Source organism: Nycticebus coucang, chromosome 20 (genome assembly GCF_027406575.1).
Source record: "Nycticebus coucang isolate mNycCou1 chromosome 20, mNycCou1.pri, whole genome shotgun sequence".
NCBI lineage: Eukaryota > Metazoa > Chordata > Mammalia > Primates > Lorisidae > Nycticebus > Nycticebus coucang.
In genome coordinates this window covers 27,781,352-27,800,849 of record NC_069799.1, presented here as the reverse complement: position 1 = coordinate 27,800,849, position 19,498 = coordinate 27,781,352, and the positions used below count along the sequence as shown (strand labels likewise).

General features: G+C 36.9%; 1 pseudogene; it reads left to right on the top strand.

The window, feature by feature from the left end:
• Positions 1-1,824: 1,824 nt before the first annotated feature.
• LOC128572526 (uncharacterized) lies at positions 1,825-18,005 on the top strand (annotated as a pseudogene).
• The last annotated feature ends 1,493 nt before the right edge of the window (positions 18,006-19,498 follow it).

The window sequence follows — 19,498 nt, the reverse complement described above, 5'->3', positions numbered from 1 at the left end:
CTTTATCCTTCATTCTTTATTTTTAGCCTCAATTATAATACTCAGATGCATTTGCATTAATACCACTTAGTAGCTGAAATACTTCAATCCTTGTGATTAACTGACTTGCTGTTCTCCCTCACATACAGGGCTATGTGCACTATTAAAACAGAGATTTCACCTCTCTTGCTCACAGTACATTCCCACATCATAGCATAGAGTCAGTGCATGGAAGGTACTGAATAAATACCTACAAATTTGCTATTGGATACTAGCAGTCCCTCAGTTTTTTATGTTGTTTTCCCACTTGCAGAATGTAATGTCCATAGTCTATAAATCTGATTCTTTTCACCTAACATTATTCTTTATATTCCATGCCTTTATATTCTTGATTTCTTTTAATATTCTACAACATCCAAAGACAGAGAATTAATTTTCAAAAAAGTGTTCCCTACATACAATGCCCTGGGTTAGCATTATTTAGCTAAAGTACCTGTGTCATCTTTTCTACCTATCCATGATACAAAATAATCATGAATTTCATAATTTTGTCACTTTGACTAATTTCTAGTTGTTTTTGTTTGTTTGTTTGTTTGTTTTATTGAGACAGAGTCTCACTTTGTCACCCTTGATAGAGTGCCGTGGCATTTTAACTCACAGCAACCTCAAACTCCTGGGCTTAAGCAATTCTCTTGCCTTAACCTCCCTAGTAGCTGAGATTGCAGGTGCCCATTACAACACCCAGATATTTTAGAAATGAGGTCCCACTCTGGCTCAGGCTAGTCTTGTACCTGTGAGCTCAGGCAATCCATCACCTCGGCCTCCCAAATGCTGGGATTACAGGTGTGAACCCGGCCCTTCATTTCTAGTGTTTGAGATTTATCATTGAAATTTATTTATTATGTCTGTTGATTATTGAGAACATTTCTTGGGCAAGAATTATAGAGCATTATTGTGCTTTCTATTCTACTATCTTTAATAGAGTTTGGACTTTTGTGCTGAAAAACCAGTAAGCACTATTAGCTGTTGTCCTTTTTAATCTGGAATTCTTTCCTCTGAGGTGGGAGTTAAACTTCTCAGATAAGACTACTAACATAGGATTGTTAAATTATTTATTTTAATTTCAACAAATTTATAATGAATACACCAAATACCCAAATTAGGTTTGCATCATGTGGAAGCTGGTATGTCTCCTATACCAATATAATTTCTAAGACACTTAGAAACTAGTATCATGTTAAGGGTCACATTTTTTAGATAGCACATAATTGGCTGGTAAGAGAAGGACCTTATTCTTGGGATAGTCTCCATTTCATGTTTTCCTATTAATATCAACAAATAATGCAAAGTGATATTCTGATCCATGTGGATACTCCTTACTTGAAGGCAAATCTTTGTGTTCAACATTTAATTCCAAGGCTTTTAGACACCTACTGTATGCATGGCTGAATGGACAGTCTGGAAGAGAGATGCACATTGATCTAATGTGATTGTGTGAGAACAACTATGCAGATACTGTAATCACAAACTTTGGAGTTGAATCCCAAGTTTAGCATCTTACAAATAGACATATTGTTTGAAAACCATGGACCTCTAGAAGGAAGATTGTACCCCAAGACTGCTTAGAAAAAAATAATGTTTGCTTTCTCTAAATAAATGGCAGCAGAGGCTTTATGCAAATCTACTCACAAAATCTTTATTACCGACCATTACATTCAAACACCAGTAATGAAAGCAATAGAAATGACCAACAAGAGTTTCCCAGTAGGCTTCATCCTTCTTGGTTTCTCTCAATGGCCCCAGCTAGAAATGATTCTCTTCTGGATCATAATCATCTTTTATGCCATGATCATCCTCAGCAACTCCACCATCATCTTGCTCTCTTGCACAGACCCTCGTCTCTACACCCCCATGTACTTCTTTCTTAGCAATCTTTCCATTTTGGAGCTCTGCTTCACCACAGCCACTTTGCCCCAGATGCTGTCAAACCTGTGGGGTCCAGACAAGAGCATCAGCTACACAGGCTGTGTCATCCAAGTCTTCATATTCATCTGTGTTGTTGTCACAGAATGCGTCTTGCTGGTGGTGATGGCCTTTGACCGCTATGTTGCTGTGTGCCAGCCCCTGCGCTACACCATCATCATGAACCCTCCACTCTGTTGGAAGCTGACACTTGTGTCCTGGACGTCTGGCCTGATGGAGTCTCTGATCCAATCTTGTGTCACATTCCAACTGCCCTTCTGCACTCACCACGTGCTGGATGATTTTCTGTGTGAGGTTCCTTCCCTCATACGACTGGCCTGTGCAGACACCTCCTCCAATGAATGGCAGGCCACCCTCTCTGCTGTCATTTTTACCATGCTGCCTGTGGGCTTGATCCTGACTTCTTATGGCTTCATAGCTCAAGCTGTGGGGAAAATGAAGTCAGAGGAGGGGAAGCAAAGAGCCATTGCCACTTGCTCCTCCCACCTCCTTGTTGTCTTTATGTTTTATGGAACAGGAGCAGTGGTGTACATAGACCCTAAGAAAAGTGTTGGTTCCCAACATGGGAAGTTCTTCACTTTCTTCTACACTGTGGTCACACCGTTTTTGAACCCTCTCATCTATACCCTGAGGAACAAAGATGTAAAGAATGCTTTGAAAAGATTGCTGAAGAAAGGGTGTATTATATTGAAAAATTAGATAATCAGTAATTTGAATAAGAAAGAAAGTTGTAAATTATAGCATGCACTCATATACCAGTAAAGAGTCTTATAAACATGAATAAAAATGTAAGTTTAGGTTGGTGCCTGAGGCTCAGTGAGCAGGGTGCCGGCCCCATATACTGAGGGTGGCAAGTTCAAGCCATCTCTGGCCGAACTGCAGCAGCAACAACAATAAAATAAAATAAAAAATATAAGGCTTTAAAAAATGGTAAATTTAGTACAAAGATGACTTACTCTTTATTCCCATGATTTTAAATGTCATTTATTTTACATAGCATTTGTTAAGAAATCAAAGTGCACCCTTCTCTCCACACCCATGTCAGCATCTGCAACTTTGGGAATTTGTCATGTGGGAAAGATAGAGACATTACATCTTTTGTATTTACCTGGAAGAATTTGGAGAACATTGTACAAAATAAAGTATCATAAAAAAAGCAAGCAGCTACTGTAGTCAATACTAATATGAAAACTGTAGATGAATAGCTACATGCCCAAATGAGAGAAAAACATAATTAAAGTCAAGTATGGGAGAGAGGCAGGAGGAAGTGAATTTGGTGAGTTCTCACCTCGCAGGTACAATGTAGGGATATATGGCACACCCCTGGGGTGAAGGACTCGACTAGAACTTGGACTTTACCTAACAAATGCAAGTAATGCAACCTGTTTGTATCCATATTTTAATCTTAAATCTAAAAAATCAAAATGTAAACTTAACATCAGTTGTTAGCAAATGATAAGAGTTAAACACGTATTTGGCAGGTGAAGAATACCACTTGCATGGTTAACTTTTGAAGAATACAAATTATTAATGTTTAAGGAATATAACTTGCATGAGATAAACACTCCAGAATTAGCAAACAGGTAACTCACAAATGATTTACTATTTTGGTTTTAAAATTAAAAAGTGGATATGACTTTGTATTATAGATTCTCTTAGCCTGAAGGTAGGGAAATTTCTTTTTTTTTTTTTATTAAATCATAGCTGTGTACATTAGTATGATCATGGGGCACCATACGCTTGGTTCATAGATCGTTTGACACATTTTCATCACATTAGTTAACATAGCTTTCTTGGCATTTTCTTAGTTATTTTGCTAAGATCTTTACATTCCACATTTACTAAGATTCACATATACCCTTGTAAGATGCACCGCAGGTGTAATCCCATTAAGCTCCCTCACTCCACCTACCACCTCCCTCCCTCCCCCTCTCCTCTCCCTCCCCACCCTTTCCCCCTTCTCCCTATGGTTTTTCTAGTTGCTTATTATATGTTCAGACTTTCTTTTTTAATTTGTCTATGAGAATCGCACCTTGGCTGCATGTTGTTTTGTGCTATCTTATTCTTTTCTTGGAAAATTTCAGAAGATGAGCTCACAACAGTGAGGACTTTTTGAGATATTAGAATTTAGAAGGGGTACGGGCACTCTCCTTCCCTGAGACAGATGTCAAAATTTGATCAAAATTTAACTTAATCTCCCTGTGATTATACATATGATAATATTTATACAAAAATGTTTTCCTATGTACATACAAAGTACATTTTAAATTGAATACAAAATATATCTATTTTAAAAGCTGAATGCCTCTTGGGTTCTCTCTCTTATTTTCTTTGTAGCAATATTGTAGAATCACAACTCTGCCTAAATCCAAGCAATTTGTTTTTTCAAATGAGTTAGATACTAGAGTCAATACTAGTTTGTTTTTTCAAATGAGTCAGATACTATTTAGCACAGTAAATTGAGTTGGAAACTTCTACTGTGGTTTTCTAAACCAATTCTAGACCCGCGTTCTGTTACAAATGCCAAAGATATCACGAAGTTACAAAGAATTGAAAGATAGCTCCATTCTCTAATTTATTGTGGAGTCAGTGGATTGGTTGTCAGTTATCCTTACTGACAGTTGGTTAAGGCAGAGTTCTGGAAGCGACTGTGAAGACAAAACACATGGAAAACACAGGGCTTAGTGTCAGAGGCTAAAATTAATGCTGTTTCTAAAGAATCCTTGCAAAATTTAAATGGCAATATTGATCAGGATACATGAGAAGAAGATAAGGTAATAAGGGAAGATTTTCAGTGTTTTCATAAACCTCAAGACTTTTCTTTTTGTTGCACAGACACGGTTCAGTGTGTGTCATCATGACATTGCTCACTGGAGGAGCTGTTCTGATTTGTGAGCTTTGATTCTAAAACTTCTTTCCCTAATTTCACATACAGTACCGTGACAGAAGACAAAGCTCAGGATCTAAGCCCTGACAACTAAATATTTCCTTCCAGAAGATTACGCATATCAGTTCCTCTTTTATTTCCTGAGTCAAAGAAAGGGTCATATGTAATTTCATGTGGGCAGCGTTTTGAGATTTTTCTTACAGATCTCCAACATTACAACACACCTGATCATTGGTGAATATAGAGAAATGCTTTTCGCATAAGGAAAAGATAAGGGAGGGACTCAGATGAAGGTATTGCCTTGTAATGGAAGGGAAAGGGGAAAGTGTTATGATTTCTTTATAAAACTGAGGCAGTTTCTTTTTTTTTTTTTGTAGAGACAGAGTTTCACTTTATTGCCCTCGGTAGAGTGAGGTGGTGTCACAGCTCACAGCAACCTCCAACTCCTGGGCTTAGGCCATTCTCCTGCCTCAGCCTCCCAAGTAGCTGGAACTACAGGCGCTCACCACAACGCCCGGCTATTTTTTTGTTGCAGTTTGGCTGGGGCTGGGTTAGAACCCACCACCCTTGGTATATGGGGCCAGTGCCCTGCTCACTGAGCCACAGGCGCTGTCCTGAGGGAGTTTCTTTTTCATAGTAGTTCTATGATAAAAGAATTTTGTTGAAGCCTAAGAAAATATCAGACAAGAAAGAATGGGAGGAGAGTCTGCTTAATGAACTATCTGCTGACCCATAGAAATGGCATATGTGTGCTTATTGTTTGTTTCTCTTTAGCTCATCTGTTTATTATTTTCAGTCTCTTTTTATTCTCCAACTGAAATGTGTATTTAATTGCTTTAAATATTTGTATTACTTATCTGTTTTTCCACTGTCAATTTTTTTATTTTAAAATATTAAGGCAGTACAAAAGTTTTTGGTTGCATAGATCACTTTTGTAATAATTGAGTCACTGCTGTAAGTGTGCCCATCTCCCAAATAGTATTTACAGTACTTTTTAGCTAGGTTTTTTTCCCCTCCCTTCCTCCACCTTCCCTTCCCCTTATTTGATTTTGGGACTGAGTTTTACTTCCCTCTGTGCACAAGTGTACTCATCAGTTAGTTCCAATTTAATAGTGAGTACATGTGGTGTTTGTTTTCCCATTCTTGAGACACTTCACTTAAGAGAATGGTATACATATGCTGCATCTTATTAATCCACTCATGAACTAATGGGCACTTGGGATGATTACACATCTTTGCCATGGTTTATTGTGTTGTAATAAATATTTAAATGCAGTTGTCCTTTTGATAAAAAGACTTGTTTTCCTTTGGCTAGATGACCCGTTGTGGGATTGCTTGCTTGAATGGTAGGTCTACATTTAATTTCTTGAGAAATTTCCATAGGGCATATACGAATGTGCAGTCCCACCAGCAGAGCATAAGAAATGTTCCTTTCTCTCTTCAGCCACACCAGCATGTATAATTTTTGGACTTTTAAATAAAAAACATTCCAACTTCAGTCACATGATATCTAATTGTGGTTTTAATTTGCATTTCCATGACAGTTACTGACACTGAGAATTTTTTTTTATGTTTATTGCTCATTGCTGTACCTTCTTTTGAAAATCTTCTGTTTATGTCTTTTACCCACTGTTTAATGTTTTGTTTTGTTGTTGTTGTTGTTGTTTGTTTGTTTGTTTGCTTGAGTTCTCTGTAGATTCTGAATATTAGCCCTTTACTGGATGTATAATTCGTGGATATTTTCTCCTACTCTGTAGGTTGGCTATTTGCTGTCTTGATTATTCCTTTAGTTGTACAGAAGTTTTTCAATTTAATCAAATTCCATTTATTTAATTTTAAAATATTTTCTCTTCAGTAATTAGTCATTCTTTGTCAGTGGACTAGCTATGTTAATTGATACTTTTCAACTACACCCTATCACTGTCCACACACTGAATCAAAATTGTGAAGTACAAGAAGCAGATTAAGGCGCAGAGTTTTCTGATAATGGAGTTTTGATTATTATCACTTTTTAGGCATATACATAATTTGCAAAATGCCTGAAGTAGCAAAAATTGACATTGACTTTTCCTTCATTAAAGACTCAAATGAGTAGAAAATAGTTCTGACTAGAAAATTATTTTTAAAAGGAGCCTTTCCTACCTTTACTCAGACTGGGTATAAAGGTAGCCTGAATAAAGGTAGGAAAGCATAAAGATAGAAAGAACAAAGGTAGGCAACCCAACAAGAATAGAATATACCTTTTCTTTCAGGTACTCATAAATAATGATTATAATAGATCATATAATGGGCAATAAAAGCTACAATAAATTTTTTACACAGAGCTTTTTGTGTGACAATAATAGAACAAATTAAAACTCAATGACACAAAAATTAAATTTTTAAGTAAAATCTCAAATGACTTGGAAATTAATCAATGAACTTTTCAGTAGTTCACAGGTCAAAGAAAGTACCTCAACCTTAAATGGCAAGTTAACAAAACAACAAATACTGATTCATAAACTCAGCTAAACTATTATTCCAAAATAAGATCAATTTTTCAAATGGTAATTTAAAATATTTTTCTTAGACTTGAGTGTTTACCACTCACTGAAGAAATTATTATATTTAAAGCCTAAATACGCAATGTTTAAGAGATTGAGAGAGAGGACAACAAAAATAAAGTTTCAGAAACTGGAAACAAAATGGATAACCAACTGAAAGATATTCCTTTTAGAACTGGAACCAGACAAGGTTGTCCTCTGTCATTTTACTATTCAACATAGTGCTGGAAGTTCTAGACCATACAATTAGGAAGACAAAAAAATAAAGGGCATCCAAATGGGAACAGAGGAGGTCAAACTCTCCCTCTTTGCTAATGACATGATCTTATACTTAGAGAATTCCAAAGACTAAATCACAAGACTCCTAGAAGTCATCAAAAAATACAGTAATGTTTCAGGATATAAAATCAATGTCCACAAGTCAGTAGCCTTTGTATACGCCAATAAAAGTCAAGATGAGAAACTCATTAAGGACACAACTCCCTTCACCATAGTTTCAAAGAAAATGAAATACCTAGGAATATATCTAATGAAGGAGATGAAGGACCTCTATAAAGAAAATTATGAAATTCTCAGAAAGGAAATAGCAGAGGATATTAACAAATGGAAGAACATACCATGCTCATGGCTGGGAACATTGTTAAAATGTCTATACTTCCTAAAGCAATCTACCTTTTCGATGCCATTCCTATTAAAATACCAACATTGCACTTTCAAGATTTGGAGAAAATGATTCTGCGTTTTGTGTGGAACCAGAAAAGACCCCGTATAGCTAAGGCAGTTCTTAGTAATAAAAATAAAGCTGAGGACATCACCATACCAGATTTTAGGCTGTACTACAAAGCCGTGGTAGTCAAGACAGCATGGTACTGGCACAAAAATAAAGACATAGACACTTGGAATCAAATAGAAAACCAGGAAATAAAACTAACATCTTACAAACACCCAATCTTTGATAAATCAAACAAGAAAATATCTCGGGGGAAAGAATCCTTATTCAATAAATGGTGTTGGGAGAACTGGATATCCACATGTAAAAGACTGAAACTGGACCCACAGCTTTTACCACTCACACAAATTGATTCAAGATGGATTAAGGACTTAAATTTAAGGCATGAAACAATAAAAATCCTCAAAGAAAGCATAGGAAAACTTGGAAGATATTTGCCTGGGGAAAGTCTTCATGAAGAAGACTGTCATGGCAATTGCAACAACAACAAAAATAAACAAATGGGACTTCATTAAACTGAAGAGTTTCTGTACAGCTAAGGAAACAACAATCATAGCAAATAGACAACCTAGACAATGGGAAAGGATATTTGCACATTTTGAATCAGACAAAAGCCTGATAAGTAGGATCTATAGAGAACTCAAATTACTCCACATGAAAAAAGCCAACAATCCCATGTATCAAAGGGCAAGAGACATGAATAGAACCTTTACTAAAGAAGACAAACGAATGGCTAACAAACGTATGAAAAAATGTTCATCATCCCTATCTATTAGAGAAATGCAAATCAAAACCACCCTGAGATACCATCTAACCCCAGCGAGAATGGCCCATATCACAAAATCCAAAAACTGCAGATGCTGGCGTGGATGTGGAGAGAAGGGAATACTTTTACACTGCTGGTGGGACTGCAAACTAGTACAATCTTTCTGGAAGGAAGTATGGAGAAACCTCATTCTAGAAACACTCAACCTAGACCTCTTACTGGGCATCTACCCAGAAGGGAAAAAATCCTTTTATCATAAGGACACTTGTGCTAGACTGTTCATTGCAGCTCAGTTTACAATCGTCAAAATGTGGAAACAGCCTAAATGCCCACCAACCCAGGAATGGATTAACAAGCTGTGGTATATTTATACCATGGAATACTATTCAGCAATTAAAAAAAATGGAGTCTTTACATCCTTTGTATTAACCTGGATGGAAGTAGAATACATTGTTCTCAGTAAAGCATCACAAAAATGGAGAAGCATGAATCCTATGTACTCAATTTTGATATGAGGACAATTAATGACAATTAAGGTCACAGTAGGGGTGGAGGAAGGGGAAAGCAGAGAGAGAAAGAAGGAGGGAGGGGTGGGGAAAGGAAGACTAGAGAGAGGGAAGGAGGGAGAGGGGTGGGGCCTTGGTGTATGTCACAATTTTAAGGGGCAAGACACAATTGCAAGAGGGACCTTATCTAACAAACGCAATCAGTGTAACCTGGCTTATTGTACCCTCAATGTATCCCCAACAATAAAATAAATAAAAAAATAAAAAATAAAAGATAAAAAAATACAAATGAAAAAAAAAGCTGACAGTATGGGCAGGTCAGAAGCAAGTTAAATCACGTTGAAAGAATTCCTTCAATATGTTGAAATTTGAGTAACTAGGGACCTTTAAACACTGCAGTTGGAACTGAAATGGGAGACAGGGATAAAATCTGCATGTAAAAGCTGTTGTTTCCAAATTTTTGCACATACTTTGTTACCTGGGCAACTGGCACATGGTAGAAGTTTACTTAAGGGAGGTGTTGAGCCTGAGGGATTCTAAATTTGGAAAAGCAGGTATAGCCTGGATGTATAAGTACAAAGTCAACACATTGAATTGTGAGACACCCAGCCCCTTTACCATATTCGGATTTTTGGAATGCTGAGAGCCCAAAGATATACTCCTTTTAGAGAACCACTACAAAGAAAAGCTCATAGACACTGACATTCGTGGTTTCCCAAATGAATAAATCATTGAGATCAAAGTTTACTGAAGCCTTTCAGTTATTATACAGAGATCTCAACATAAGAGCTCCAGATATCAGCTGCGTTTTTGAAGAATGTTTCTAAAATAAAACACATAAATACAAAATAAGAGAGGGACAGAGCACGGTGGTAAACTAGGACTCTATTGATTATCTACCCATAGAAATAGGAAATTAAACCACTATCCACACTAAAGTACTTTTACAAGTGTAAGGAAACTGGTTGAAGATCACAGATCTTGGTTATAGTGTAATAATAAGGAAACACACATTGATCAGAGCCAAAACATGGTTTTACCTATCCCCACCATAGGCAGCTCAGTATATAAGGAGATGCCATCGAATTGGGGAAGAAGAAAGTGAGCACAGGACTTTTTGGACCCCAACATGCAGACCATTGAAACAGCAAATTAAGAAGTCATTGGTGGCCAGGTATTGGCTCACACCTGTAATCCTAACACTCTGGCAGGCCAAGGAAGGTGGATTGCTTGAGCTCAGGAATTTGAGATCTGCCTGAGAAGGAGCAAGACCCCATCTCTACCTAAAATTAAAAAAAAAATAAAATAAAATAAACTAGCCAGCACGATGGCAGGCACATGTAGTCCCAGCTACTTGGGAGGATGAGGCAGAAGGATAGCTTGAGTCCAAGAGTTTGAGATTGCTGTGAGCCGTCATGCCATGACACTCTACCCAAGGTGACAGGGTGATACTCTGTCTCAAAAAAAAAAAAAACAAGAAGTCATTGGTATTCAAAAGGTAGTAAAGAAAGATAAAGTGGTAGAACTTTTTATCTAAAAAATAACAGAAAAGTTGTCAAACATGAAAAATGTATAAATATCTAGGTATAGGAAGTCAAAGATCTCTAATCAGATTAAATTCAAATAAGATTACCTCATGACTCAAATTGTACTCAAATTGCCAAAAATCAAAGACAAAGAGGATTCTGAAAGCAGCAAAAGAAAAGAAGCATATAGTTAATAATGAAGCTCCAATACAGCTTCCAGCAGACTTCCTAGGAGGAGTCTTACAGTCTCGGAGAAAGTGGGATAATATATGCAAGATGTAGAAAAAAAAATAGCCAAACAACATTATATACTATAGCTTTTCTTCAGGAATGAAGGAGACATTAATATTTTTCCAGATAAACAAAACCTGAAGAAATCCATTACCACCAGATCTATCTTTTAAGAAATGCTAAAGAGAGCACTTCGACCTGAATGAAAAGGACTCAAATTAGTAACATGAAATTACTCGAAACTACAAAACTCAGTGGTAAAGGTAAATAGTCAAATCCAGATTTTTCTCATATTGTAATGGTGGTGTTTAAATTGTTTATATCTTTAATATGAAGGATAATAGACAAAAACCTTACATAACAATAGCTTCAATTATTTATTTAAGGGTATCCAACATAAAAATATCATCAAAATTCAAAATGTGAGGGAAGACAGAGTTTTTTTTGTGTGTGTGTGTGTTGATAAAACATAAATTGTTGTCAGCTTAAAATAACGTGTTTAACCATAAGAGTTTTCTCTGTAAACCTAATGATAACCACAAAGCGAAAACCTATAATATATACACCAAAAAGAAAAGTATGAAAATGTTTTAGTAAAGAAAAATCACTTAACTAGATAGTAAGAAAGAAAAAAAAGAAGAAACAAAAGATGTACAAAACAACTAGAAAACCATTGATAAAATGACTTTATCAAAGGTAATTCCTTACCTAACAATAATTATCCTGATTATAAATAGATTAAATTCTGTAACCAAGGTACATTGGTGGTAATTCCTTACCTAGCAATACTTACCCTGATTATAAATAGATTAAATTTTGTAACCTAGGTACATTGAGTAGCTGAATGGACAAAAAGTAAAATAAAATTCAAGCATAGACTGCCTAAAAAGACTATGCTATTATCCATGCTAATATCGGACAAAATGAATTCTAAATCAACAACTTTCAGGAACCAAAGGAGGTTGTTGTTTAAATACTCCTTCTAAAACTCATGTTGAAATTTAATTTCTAGTTTGATGATATTAATAGACTTCTAAGAGGTGATTAAGCCATAATATTTTAACCTTAATAAGTGTATTAATGTTGTTTTTACAGGAGTGGTTTGTTATCAAGGATATGGATTGTTAAAGTAAGATAGTTCCTTTTCACTTCCTCATTCTCAATCTCTTTTGCCCTTCTACCTTCCACCAAGGTATTTGCAACATGAAGTCCTGGCTGGATGCCAACACCATATTCTTAGACTTATGGTCTCGAGAACTATCAGTCAAATAAATTTATGTTCATTAAAACTTAATCAGTCTGTGGTATTCTGTCATAGCAATATAAAACAGACTAAGACAGAAAACCTGTATTGAAAGTTGGGCTCTTCCTATGACAAATATTTGAAAATGTGGAAGTGGCATTGGGGTCATTTGAATGAGAGAGATAATAAGGGAGGCTAGAAGAATTTAAAAGGCCATGTTAGAAAATTCCTAAATTACAGTAAATGAAACATTGAGGGAAATTCTGATGAAGGCTCAGAAAAAGACAAAAAAGGAAGGAAAAGTTTGCAACTTCTTACAGATTCCTTAAGTGACCATGATCAGATTGCTGGCAGAAGTAGGGGTGATAAAGGCCATTCTGATGAAGTTTCAGATAGACAAGAGAAAGAAGATATCAGAAACTGGTGCAATGGTAATTTTGTCATAAAGTTCCCAGAATTTATCTCATTTGGGTGCATGCTTGAGGGCTTCATGGAAGGTGAAATTTTAATATACAACTTTCATGTGTTTATAATAATAAAAAAATGTTAAAGGGTGATTGACTAGGATATCTGGCAGCAGAAATTTCTAAGCAAATAGGGAAGGAGCTGCTTGGCTACTTTTAACTGAATACAGTAATATATGAGAGAAAATAAATTGCGTAAAGAAAGAATTTATAAACGAAAGAGAATCAAAGTAGAAATATTTTGAAAAATTTTAACTTTGTCATATAAAGAATAAAAAAAGAATGTATGGGAACACTAACCATGTGTGTGCCTAAGTAGCTACTTACTAAGTGGATTAGTACAGATTGAAGCAATCATCAAGATAATGGGAAAATAACCCTGAAGTTATATTACAGAACTTCCTTCTCATTGTAGACTCATAGCTCTAAGAGGCAACATAATTTGGGGGGAGGGTCCCAGGGTAATCTCCCTGCTCTTACTGCCCAGACTTGCCTTGTGTCTATGTTCATCACTCCAGCCATGGCACAAGCAAGTGGAGGTGGAAATCAAACCTGCTGGTCCAGAATGTAAGGCCAGAAACTTTGACAGCATCTATGTGGTGCTAATTCTGCAGCTGAACACATTGCAAGAGCAGTAGGGGCATGGCCACATTTGTGTAGATTTTAAAAGATGTTGCCGACAGACTGTGGCCCAAACAGAGTTTGTTGTATAGCTGGTCCCAACTAGGGAAATGCAAAACTAAAATGTGGGGTCAGAGCTGTCGCAGAAAGTTCCTTCCAGGGCAATGCCTACTGAAGCCATGGGAATAGGGCTATTCCTGAGACCATAGAACTGTAACCCATCACAGGGAAAATTACAGGAATGAGGCTGTGATCCATGAGAGATTCTGCATGGACTAAACCAGTAAGCGAAAGAAGTGGGCTGTCTGACACCTTGGGTACCCCACACCCATACCATTTTCCTCAGTAAACCTAACATGGAATTACGAAAGCTTATTGTGGAGCTAAAAGATTTAATGCCATTTTCCTATTGGATTTTGGACTAGGGGCCTGTTACTATACTTTTTTTCTCTTGCCTATTACTCCTCTTAGAATAAGAATATCTATCCTATGTCATCATACTTTGGAAGGACATACTTAATTTCATAGGATTTTAGCTGAAGAATTTCAGGATAAATCATGCCCTGAGTCTCACTCATACTTCATTTAGATGAGATTCTGTCGATGCTGGAACAAGTTAAGACTTTTGAGGATACAGAAATAAAATAAATGTTTTTATATCTCATAAGGACATTAATTTTGGGAGGTCAGGGCAAGCTCTATCATTTCAGCATCCTTTCCAAGACTTGTGTTGAAATTTAATTGTCATTAAAACATAAATTTAATTGCCACTATAATGGTATTAAATAGTAGAACCAGTAAGAGAAAATTAGGCCATGACAGTTCTACCCTCAGAAACTGAGTAATGAATGTTGTTACTGCTGAGGTAGATTTTCTTTTTAGCGTGGGAGTAGGTTGTTATGAAAGTGACTTTGCCTCTATTTTGCTCACACTCACTCTTACCCTGTCTTGTGCTTCCTCTGTCCTCCATGGGAGGACACAAGATAAAAGCCCACCCTCACCACATGCTGGTGCCATACTCTTGCTGTGGTATTCTGTTACAGTAATATAAAACAGGCTAAGACAAAGACAGTCTCACATAATGATATAAGAGTCAATTTACTGAGAAGATAATAATAAACACATATTCACCAAACACCAGCACTCTTCAATGGAATTGAAGGGAGAATTTAGAACCTCCGATTGAAGGTTCTACCACAACAGTAGGAGCCTTCAAAGCTTCCACTTCAAATGCATAAAATGATGCACAGATGATCAATAAATACAGAGATTAAACAATATTATAGACAAAATGGGCCTGGACTTACAATATAAATGAGACCATACAACTAACTACAATAGAAAAATTACTTGTCTCAAGTGTACATGGAATAGTCTCAAAGATATGGCATATGTTAGGTAACAAACAACTTCTAATAAATTTTTAAATATTTATAAAAAGCATCTTTTCCTATCACAAGGAAATAACCAAAAGGAGAAGGTAAATTGAAACAGACAAACTATGTAAAAATAAAAAATATACTTTTAAAATGAATTGGTCGAATAACAAATAATTAAACAAAATTAGAAAATGTCTTGAGACAGCTAACAAGGAAAATACAATATATCAAAACTTTGAGATACATTAAAAACAATTGTAAGATTGAAGTTTAGCTCTGTAAATCCTTATAATGACAAGACAAAGATTTCAAATCATCCTAGCTTTACACACTAAGAAAATTTAAAAAGATGAAAAAGCTAAACAAAAATCTTGTAGAAGAAAGCATTAGAAGATCAACAAAATAGAGTATAAATAAACAGCATAGAAAAGAAAATAAACCAAAAAAGTTAATTTTTAAACATATTAATAAAATTGATAAACATTTAGTGATACTATTTAGGAAAAGTAAGAAAAAGAGTGAATAAACAAAAAAATCACAAAGAAATGGATATTACAACTAATTTACATGAATATAAACAATTATAAAGAGATTGCTATGAACAATTATATGGAAAAATTGAATGACCTAGATAAAATGAGCAAATTTCTAGAAACAAGCAACCTGCCAAGACTAAATCAGGACAAAATAGAAAATATGGTTAGATTACAACAAGCATGGAGATTGAATCAGTAATCCAAAACCTCCCAACAACAACCAAAAAATGTCCAGGATTAGAAGATTTATGGTGGAGCTTACAAAACATTTAAAGCATAATGAACAAATTTCTTACAAAACTTTCAAAATCTAAGAAGGAAACACTTCCAAACCCATTCTTTGAAGCCATAATTACAATGATACCAAAATCAGGTGAAGATGCCACAAGAAAGAAAAGTACATGCCAATATCCTTCATAAATATGGAAGCAAAAATCCTCAAAAAAGATTAAACAAATCCAATAGCCCTATTAAAGGATTACACATTATAGCTAAGTGGAATTTATTGTGAGAATACAAGAATGGTTCAATATATAAATTCAGTTAATGTAATGCATCACAATAGCAGAATGAAGAGAAAAAGGAAATCACATGATCATCCCCCGGTCCCAGTCCATCTGTATTTGAGGCATTGTCGTGGTTCCCAAAAACATCATCAAATTGCCCACTAGTGATGAACTTGCTATTGTAGACAAAGAAAAATCCAGGTCAGAAAGTCATAGCACTCACTGAAATAAGTCAGTGGTGTCCAGGGACAAGGTGAATACCGAGAAGGTGGGTAGATTTGTGTGCCAGCACCATAGTATCAGCCCTACCAATATCCTTCAATTTCATACATCCGATGTCCCTCTACTTAAACCTCCAGAACACTTAACCCCTATCTTCTTTCTGAGCTTGTGGCCTTTATTCTTATAAAGGAATAAAGGGATGAGTAAAGTCCACTAAGAAGAGAACTTCACGAAAATCTCCCATACCTGCATGTTTGTGTCTGCGCCCTTGTGTTTTATAGTTTATCCTTTCAGCATAGGGAAGCTTCCTGTGTGCCTAGGTCTTGCTTTTCTCTGATCTACGGAAAGAGGGATGGAGGGAGGGGGGTGGGGCCTTAGTGTGTGTCACACTTTATGGGGGCAAAACATGATTGCAAGAGGGACTTTACCTAACAATTGCAATCAGTGTAACTGGCTTATTGTACCCTCAATGAATCCCCAACAATAAAAAAAAAAAAAAAAAAATTTTATTGTCCATTTTAACCTTTGTATGTGTGGGTGTACACAACCATAAGAGCATGCATGTGTATATATTCATACATATATGAATATATTTAAAAGTACTAACTTGATTTTCTGCTGCACCTGCTTGTAGTTTCTCAGCAGTTGGTCTTTCCCTCCTCCCCTCTCCCAGGGTCCGTGGCCACCATGGCGTATTAGAGGCAGTTGTGCCTGTGGCAGTGTTGGCCTTTGCAGCATCTGCATCAGCACCAGGCTCTGCAGCGGCAACCCCCAGCGGCTGACAGCCTCCAGCAGCAGCATTGCTGTAACCAACAAAGATACCTTCGAATTAAGCACGTTCCTGGATTGCAGCAAAGCCCCACAACTTGACCAGGATGAGTTTCCTGAGCAGCGAGGTGTTGGCGGGGGACTTGATTCCCCCCCTTTGACCACTCGTGTTTGGGGACTGAAGAGAGCCTAGATCTCTTAGATGATTACCTGGAGGTAGCCCAGCACTTCAAACCTCATGGGTTCTCCAGTGACAAGGCTGAGGTGGGCTCCTCTGAATGGCTGGCTGTGGATGGGTTGGTCAGTGCCTCCAACAGTGGCAGGGAGGATGCCTTCTCTGGGACAGATTGGATGTTGGAGAAAATGGATCTGAAGGAGGTTGACTTTGATGCCCTGTTTGGTATGGATGACCTGGAAACCATGCTGGATGAGCTTTTGTTCATGTTGGATGACATGTGTGATCTCTTTGCCCCCTTAGTCCTGGAGACTAATAAGGAGCCCCCCAGACAGTGAACCCAATTGGCCATCTCCCAGAAAGTTCAACAAAAATGATTAGGTTTCCCCCCTCACCCTTCTGAAACCTCTTTCTGTATCTCCAGGGGTCCTGTCCTCTACTCCAGATCATTCCTTTAGCTTAGAGCTGGGCATTGAAGTGGATATCTCTGAAGGAGATGGAAAGCCAGACTCTACTGCATACATTACCATGATTACTCAGTGTGTCAAGGAGGAAGACAACTCCTCAGATAATGACAGTGGCATCTGTATGAGCCCAGAGTCATATCTGGGCTCTCCCCAGCATAGCTCCTCCAGGGGCTCTCCAAATAGGAACCTGCCATCTCCAGGTGTCCTCTGTGGTTCTGTTTCCCCCAAACCTTATGACCCTCCTGGAGAGAACATAATAGCAGCAAAAGTAAAGGGTGAGAAGGTAGATAAGAAGCTGAAAAGAACTAGGTACCACCAGAAGAAGAGAGCAGAGCAAGAAGCCTTTGCTGGTGAATGAAAAGAAGAATGAGGCTCTGAAAGAGAAGGCAGATTCCTTGGCCAAGGAGATACAGTACCTGAAAGATTTGATTGAAGAAGTCCCCAAAGCAAGGGGGAAGAAACTACCCTCCTAGTTAGGGCAGTCAGAAGTGTTGTGTGCTTATACATAGTGAGCAGCTGAAGCTGTGTGGTACAATAAATTATTTTGTAGTGGAAAAAAATAATAAAATAAAAGTACTAAGTTATATTAGGGTATGTGTAAGAGGAGACAAGAAAGTTTCTGCCTGTAAATTAAAAAAGTATACAAAAAACAATAAATATTGCTTTTCTGTAAGGTCTGTGTTGTCCTCTTGAATTATTTACTAGTACATGAAGGAAGCCTGAAAGAAGTTAGCTGTACTACTATGGTTAACAGGTTATGAGTGTGCTAAAACTGTATAATACTTGGGTTACCACCCCAAAACAGCATGGCCCAACACAAAACCTTGAGCCCTGTACACTTGTTTTCAAATTCCAGTTTTCGCTGCTTACTCACACTGTCCTTCTGGGAAATACTGAACTTTTTTGAACTTTCAAATCCCGACCTGATGAAATCAAACAGTATTGTCCATTGTTTCTTGTATATGTCTTTGACTCCTCTCCTTTTCTTGATTCATCATATATGTTTCTTTATACTGTATAAATGGAACCGTCTTCCACTCCAGGTCAGTCAATCTAATAGGGTTGGAAAATAATGCACAACCATGGTGACTATGTCCCTTTATACTCATGCTCACTAACCTCACTGGGCCTTCTGGGCTGCTCAGGGATCATGTCACCGTCCCCAAGCCCATCTCTTCGTTACTTGCATATGTGACTTTACTCTGATGCCCTCCACTTAAACCTCCAAAACACCCAGACCCCCATCTTCTTTCTGAACTGTAGGCCTTTATTCTGATATCTCTAAGAAAACAGCGAACTTCATGAAGAAGAGAACTTCAGAGCAACATGTTTGCTACTGTACCCATGTGTTTTATATTTTCTTTTGTCATGGTAGAAAAGCTTCCTCAGCATTACCCCTGTGCACTGGATCCTATTCTGATCTCAGCAAGGACCTCTCCTCAACCATCTTCCTTTCTCTTTATACCATCATGTTTTCTTCCCTTAAGTAATTTATCCACATTGTTATACCTACACTTTATAAGATAGTACTTCCCAGATGTAAATATTTCTAATCCAGACATTATCCTTAAACATGTCTTTTGCAAATCACTGCACACCTGATAACTAAATACTTTCTAAAACTGAGCAGAGCAAAGCAGTCCTCAACTCTCTCTGTCCTCCATTACTCTCTGCAGTATTCTTTGTTTCTCCTATAGTTTTCTTATTACAGAAAATTTGAAGGCAAAGAACTTGAAGTTATTTTTTGACTTATTTTTTTCCAAGTCCACCATCAGCAAAACTTGTTGGATCAAAAAAAATAATGAATACCAAAATTTGATCCCTTCTTACCATTTTTGTTGTTTCCATCATTGGCCAAGAAATAACCAAACTTTATATGGATTATTGCAGTCATTTCAGTGTATTTGTTCAACTTTCTCTCTCAACATCCTGTAGCATGCTCACAACTCTCTTGTAATAACAACAC